Genomic DNA, 7628 nt, shown 5'->3' with positions numbered 1-7628 from the left:
GCATGAGGTGAGTGGACATCTCACTTAGATGGCTGCGTGTGTGGAAACAGCGTATATCTGTTTATCAGATGTTATTTTATCTGGTAGTCAGGCATCATCTAATTTCTTCACCACACTTTGCCAAAGCACCCATATTTTCCTAAGGGCAAGTGTCCAGGAGGGCCATGATGTGTTCCTTGTCCTTAAATTGGAGCTAGTATTTAGTTCAAGCCTCAAACCCATTCCTTTATGTTTTTATTTATTTATATTTAATATCTGCCTTAGGTTTCCTTTCAAAACCTCCTCATTAATTTATGGTCGAGATTCTTATCAATTCTCCTCCTGGAGCATAATGATCTTCCATTAATATTGTCTTTGATGAGCACCTGGTACTAATTTTTTAAAGCCCTACTGAGAGAAGAATATCGGACCAATATAGGCTAACTCTATATTGCAGTACCTGAATTATTCACTTGTATCAGATGCTATTTACACAAACAATGAGAGTTGATTGTCAGGGGAAATTTACCATACTATGCACTAAGAATATCAGTCACAAGTTTTCTGGAATAACATATTATTTAATACAGCATATTAAGTGCATATACAGTGTATATGGCATTGATGTAATAAGTCCACAATCATCCACATACCAACAGTTCAGCAACCTTGGTACAGCTGTCTTGCGCTTCCTCAGACACCATGGGTTTTCAGTCTTAAGTCTCAGGTTACAAGTGTGTCTGAGGTGGAGCCCAGTTCACCCAGTGGATTTTCCGCATCTCATCTCCCTGATGCAGCCTCCGGAGCATGCGGTGAGACTTGAAGATCCAGGATCCAAGGACGCCCCAGTGTTCACGGGTCCCGGCCTGGGTGCCCAGAATTCGCCCATAAGCGCCAGTCAATGTGACCCATTCAGTGCATACCACCAGGGACACTCCGCACCCCACCCCCCTTCCTCGGGTCCCCCAAAGCATTTTCCGTCATTCTTCCCCCACCTGGAGGTCTTTCCTTCCACTCTTCCTACCAGCAGCCCAGCCTGTGTGCTTCCGGAGACGCGTGTGCTCCTTTTCTGCTCTCCGGACTTGACTTTCCCATCAGGATCCCTCACCCTCTCATAGGGCTGTCTGACTGTCTAGGGAGAAGTTTTTTGTTCTTAATAAATCACTTTACAGGGGCTCTTACAGCTCTTAGAACAATCCACACATCAATCGTATCAAGCACATTTGTAAATATGTCGCCATCGTCATTTCCAAAACATTTTCTTTTACCTGAAGTCCTTGGTGTCAGCTCCTCTTTTATCCCGCCACCCTCGCGAACCCTTGATAATTTATAAGTTATTGTTATTTTAATATTTTAGGCCGTCCACTGTCTCCCTTCACCCAGGTTTTTGTTGTTTGTTCCCGGCAGTGTGTGTGTGTGTGTGTGTGTGTGTGTGGTACATTGATCATTGTAATTGGTTCCCCATCTATCCTCCTTCTCCCCCCACCTTCCCCCTACCCTCATGGTATTGCTACTCCAGTAATTGGTCCTGAGGGGTTTTATTTGTCCTAGTCTGTGTGCCGAGAGATCTTATCTGTACCAGTGTACATTCTCTGGTCTAGCCAGATTTGTAAGCTAGAACTGGGGTCATGTTGGGGAGGGGAGGGAAGCATTAAAGAACTAGGGGAATGTTGTGTGTTTCATCGATGCTATACTGAACCCTGGCTGACTCTAGCTTTCCTTGTGGTCCATCTGTGAGACGATGTCCAATTGTCTACAAATGTCTCCATTCCAACCTGAGGGGTCATTTGCATCGAAATGGTTGTTTGTTTTGGGTCTTCTGATGCCTGATATGTGATCCAGTCGACCCTAGTGATCACATGGGTTGGTGTACTTCTTCCATGTGGGCTTTGTTGTTTCTCTGCTAGATGACCCCTTGTATAACTTTAACCCTTTAAGACCCTAGATGCTAAATCTTGCAATAGCTGGGCACCATCAGCTTTCTGTACCCATTTTGTCTTCAGTGAATGTGTCAAGACTGAGCATCACAGGTTGCCGGGTTATTAGAACCAGGTGTTCTTGCGTTGCAGGAGGACTTGAGTAGAGGGCCACTGTCTGTTTGCTACCTTAATACTTAGTCTATTATTATATGCGCATAGACCTATATCCCTATCATTACATATTAATATGTTTACACATGTACATGCCTATGTTTATACCTCTATAAATGTCTTTTGTTTCCTAGTTCTTTCCTCTATTTCCTTTTACTTTCCTTCTGTCCCATTATCATGTTCAACCTTCATTCAACTCTCTGTACTTCCTCTCAGCTACATTGCACTTGCTCAAATCCCACCAGGCATTATATGCCCTCCTCACCAATGATTTTAGGTCTCTTGTTGTTCCCTTGTCTCTGGGTTTGTTGGCTCCCTACTCCATTTCCCTACCCTCTCCTCTCCCCTGTCCCCAGGGGGACCTTGTCATAGATTTGTCGCCATTCAGTAGACAACATCCCTTCTCTTAATAATTTGATCCCAGATGACATGTGGCACCCTCCGACAAAGTGAACATCAAGATACACACCTGGAGAGGATGGTGTATGGTTCATTGGCTGAAATTGGGCTCTCTACCTGGCAGTCTGGCCACCCTGGCCAGCAGACAGGATGCCCTGCCTACCTGAGTTTGTGGCCCTCCTGCTGCTTGTTCCTGCAGAACTTAAAGGGCACAACCTTCTTTGTAGAAGGATTAGAGAGAGAGAAGTCCTGCTGTCAGAAGGGTATGGCTGATATACTGAGAAACAATACCTTCACATTTTGATAGTTTAGGTTAATGAATATTTCTATGATTTTGTAGTGATACATTTGACTTACTCTTGTATCCACATATATCCAACTACATACTATTTACAAGAGTTGAAATTTTAAAAGAAATAACTAGAAAATCTGAAGTGAAAGTAAATAACGGGGTGTGAGGTGGAGGATGCCAAATGGGGACACTTACCAGAACAAAGCAGGTATGGCAATAAAAGAACAACACAAAAGAGTGTGAGGCATAAATCCTGGATAAATAAAGAAATGGGTTACTGAGGTATTGATCAATCATCAGAAAGATGCAACAACACTGAGTCCATAGCAGCCGACCAATCCAACGTGCAAGGCAGAAAACCAGAAGTCATATCATTGTAAGAATGAATTAAAAAACAAGTCATAAGTTTTGACCCAACTGTCTCAGAAATTAATAAAGGAAGCACATACAAAAAGCAGGAAGCTTGAAGAGAATTTGCACAAAACAATGAACAAATCTGATCTAATGGAAGTATATTAATATCTTGGGAAAATTAGATATTTCTCAGTCTATTTAGGTACAGAGAATGCAATCACACACATAAAAAATGGCACCTTATAAGCACAAAGCAAGTCTTTATAAATATGTGTAAAGAATAGAGAGGGATGTCTAGAACTTGTACTTTGGTGGTGAGGTGAGGTAGGTTTTATTTTCACTTAAGGAAAAAAAAAATCGGCAGTATATAGTAAAGAGAAAGTATGTCAACCCCACTGCCACAGTGTCAATGTTGATTCACAGTGACCCCTCCCCCTTTGGGTTTCTGAGTCTATAACTGTTTACAGGAGAAGAAAGCCCTGTCTTTATCCTGAGGAGCTGCTGGTGGTTTTGAACTGCCTACCATGTGGATTGCAGCCCAATGTGTAACCACTACACCACCAGGGCTCTTTAGAGAAGTAAATAGCGACACTAATGAAGACAACACGATGATTGCTGCTGGTGTAGTGTAGGACTGTGAGAATTTCACCTTTAATTATTTTAAAAAATATGTTATTTGGGACCGTTGCAGATATTATAACATTCCGTATTATAACAAATTATAACAAATCAAGCTAACTTATACATATATTGCCATCATCATTTTCAAAAAATTGTCTTTCTACATGAGCCCTTTTATATCAGCTCCTCTTTTTTCCCTTCCTACCCCACCTTCCCACCCTCATGAACCCTTAATAAATCATATATATATAATTATTTATATGTTATATATATAACTATATATATACATATACACACACCATCCGCTGTGTCCCTTTACCCACGTTTCTATTATTCATCCCCTTCGGGGAGGGAGTGATGGTGGAAGATTTTCACTTTTAATTGTATCTCTAACAAGGTTATTTTTTCCTCAATGCCACCAACAAAGAAGGGAATTTGAAACAAATAAGAACAATGTTAATATGTTTATAGATGAATGAAGAGTTTATATATGTCTTGTTTATATTTTCCTGTCATTTAAAACATTTAAAATATTAGAGAAACTGAATCTAATACAGAAAATATATTATCTGTCTTCATAAAATACATAAAGCAATATTTCTTAGCTGGTCTAATTTTGTTTTTGACACTTTTACACCCTGAAAAATTTTACATATTTTTCCCAAAGAGTCAAACCTAATATTCTCTTTTGTGCGCATGTTGGTTCTGTCCTGACTTTACACTTATATAGCTCTCACAACCTCAATAAAATCCATAAGAATTCAATTTAATTTTATAATAGGTCTTTTGGGGAGATTATTTTGCTTTAGTGAGTTATAATGTATTTTGCTCTAACCAATAAGATATGTGTCTCTAAATTAATACTTAAGGGTGACTTGCAATAATTATTCAACATCTTTGAATTGTAGACTATTTTTATATTCTAAAGGCAAAAGCAGATGTTATAAGAGACATGGAAATTTGCTCTTCAGTGTACGATGGCTAAAGCAAATGGAAGAACTGATGAAGTAAAAAAAGTTAGCATAGTTCAAAAGGCAGCTCAAGAAGACAAGTGTCTAATTTTCCCAGGGTGTTTATATACGTTCATTAGATCAGATTCGTTCATTGTTGTGTCCAAATTCTATGCAAGCTTACAACTTTTGTAGGTACTTAGTTTATCAATTTCTGATAGAATTGGGTTAAAACTTCTGACCTGGTGGTTTTTAATTCCTCTTTGTCGTTTGCAATAATTGTTCCACAATGAGATACTCTTGGTTTTCTGTTTATATCTTTCTATTCTCATGGATTTGAAATGAACTTTTCTTATATACTCATTTTATTTTCTCTCATGTGGGTTTTATTTTTATGATCCTGTGTTCTGTTTTCTTATTGAGCTTTTATCTGTGAGTCAGTATCTGTCTGTGTTTTGTAGTTGGAGAAGGTCTTCAGACCCAGTAGTGTGGCTTCTTTTCCCTGCTTATCTTCCATCTACTTCCGTCTATACATAAGATCGTGATTTTTTGGCTGGGCTACTTTAAAAAAAAATCATTTTATTGGGGGCTCTTACACCTCTTATAACAATCTATACATCAGTTGTATCAATCACATTTGTATATATGTTGCCATCATCATTTTCTAAACATTTTCTTTCTGTTTGAGCCTTTGGTATCAGCTCCTCTTTTCCCCCTCCTTCCTCCACCTTGCCACCCTTGTGAACCTTTGATAAATTATAATTATTATTATTTTAAGTGTCTTGCACGAGTCACTGTCCCCCTTCTCCCATGTTTCTGTGCTTCTTCCCTTTGAGTGTGTGTATGTGGGATGTTATACTTCAATCATTGTGATTGGTTGCCCCTGTTCTCCCCCTTCTACTACCACCTTTCCCTAGCCTCTTAGTATTGCTACTGCAATTCTGTTCCTGAGGTGTTTATCTGTCCTGGAGTCTGTGTGTCGAGAGCTCTCGTCTGTACCAGTGTGCATGCTTTGGTCTGGTTGGGTTTGTAAGGTAGTGCTGGGGTCATGATAGTGGGGGGTGAGGAAGCCTCAAAGAACCAGAGGAATATTGTGTGTTTCATCGGTGCTATACTGCACCCTGGTTGACTCATCCCTTCCTTGTGACCCTTCTGTGAGGGGATGTCCTATTGTCAACAGATGGGTTTGGGGTTTCTATTCCAACCTCCCTCATTCTCAATAATATGATTATTTGTTTTGGGTCTTCTGATGCTTGTGACCTGATCCCATCGACGACTCATGATCACACAGGCTGCAGTGCTTCTTCCATGTGGGCTTTGTTGCTTCTCAACGGAGCTTGTTTATCTTTAAGCCTTTAAGACCCCAGCTAGGAACCATCATTCTTCACCACATTTGCTGATGCACCCATTTTGTCTTCAGCAATCGTGTCGAGAGAGTGAGCATCACAGAATGCCAGGTTGTTATAATAAAGTGTACTTGCGTCGAGGGAGGGCTTGAGCAGAGTCATAAACTCCATCCACTTCCTCAGTGTATTGTGTCTAAGCTACTTTTATACATCTTGCTTTCCTTTGAATGTTGAAATTATTTCATTAGAGCACACATAAATCATTGATACTGCCTTTGGAATTGCTTTGAATCTAAAAATTAATGAAGGCAGAACTTATAATTTTTTCATAAACAACTGGGTGCTTTACATTTGTTGTTGTTGGGTGTTACTGAGTTGATTTCATCTCATATGGACCATATATATAATCGAGCAAAACACTGCCCGGTCTACACCATTGTCACATTATTGATATGTTTGACGACATTGTTGAAGCCCTGGTGTCAATCCATCTCATTGAAGGTCTTCCCATTTTCCACTGACTCTCTACTAAAAATTGTATCCTTTTCCAAGACTGATCCCTCCTGATTACATATCCAACGTAGTGACCAAGTCTCACTCCTCTGGCCTCTCAGAGCAATCTTGCTGTATTTATTCCAAGACAGATTGATTTGTTCTTCTGTTAGTCCCTGGTCCTTTCAGCATTCTTCACCAACTCCATACTTGCAATGTACCAATTTTCCTTTAAAATTCCTTGTTCATTGTCCAGCTTTCAAATACATATGAGGTGATTGAAAATACCATACTTTGGGCCAGGAGCAACTGCGATCTCAGTGACACTGTTGCTTTTTAACACTTTAAATTGAGCTTGTGCAGCAGATTTGTCCAATGCAGAACTCGTTTGATTTCTTGACTGTGGCTTCCATGAACATGGATTATGCGTCCAATTAAAGTAAAATTCTTGGCAAGGTCAATCTTTCCAACCATGTATTGTGATGTCTGGTGGTCCAGTGGTGAAGGCTTTTGCTTTCTTTACATTGATTTGTAATCTGTACTGAAATGCTGCATTGTCATCCCTAGAGCCTTCTGTCCTGCTGGCTATTGGCAATTAGCATTGTGCCATCTGCAGAGTGCAGCTTGTTATTAAGCCTTCCTCCAATCCTGATGCCGCATTCTTCTTCGTTTAGTCTATTCTCTCAGATTCTTTGTGTAGTATACAAATTGTGTAAGTATTGTGAAAGAATACACGCCTGATGCGCCTTTTCCTGGTGTTCAGTAATGCACTGCCTTTGACCCATGTCCATGCTCCTCAAGAGCACAACATTACCCAAAGCTTGCCATGACCCACACAGTGGAATGCCTTGCCTAGTCAGTAAAACATCTTTCTTCTATGCCTTGCTTTCAGCCAAAATCCCTCTGATGTCAGCAATGAACTTCATGTCACGTCTTCTGCATCTGGTTTGAAATTCTAACAGCTCCCTGTCAATGTACTGCTGCAACTGTTTTTGAAGTATCTGTTGCAAAAGTTGACTTGCAGTGCTATTAATTATATTGCTTGATCATTTCCAAATTTTGTTCCGTCATTATTTTTGAATGGACACAAATAGGGATTTCTTTC

The sequence above is a fragment of the Echinops telfairi genome, unplaced genomic scaffold (assembly GCF_000313985.2).
Source record: "Echinops telfairi isolate 266 unplaced genomic scaffold, ASM31398v2 ScPeMD7_443;HRSCAF=831, whole genome shotgun sequence".
Taxonomy (NCBI): domain Eukaryota; kingdom Metazoa; phylum Chordata; class Mammalia; order Afrosoricida; family Tenrecidae; genus Echinops; species Echinops telfairi.
Note: the sequence above shows the minus strand (reverse complement) of the source record.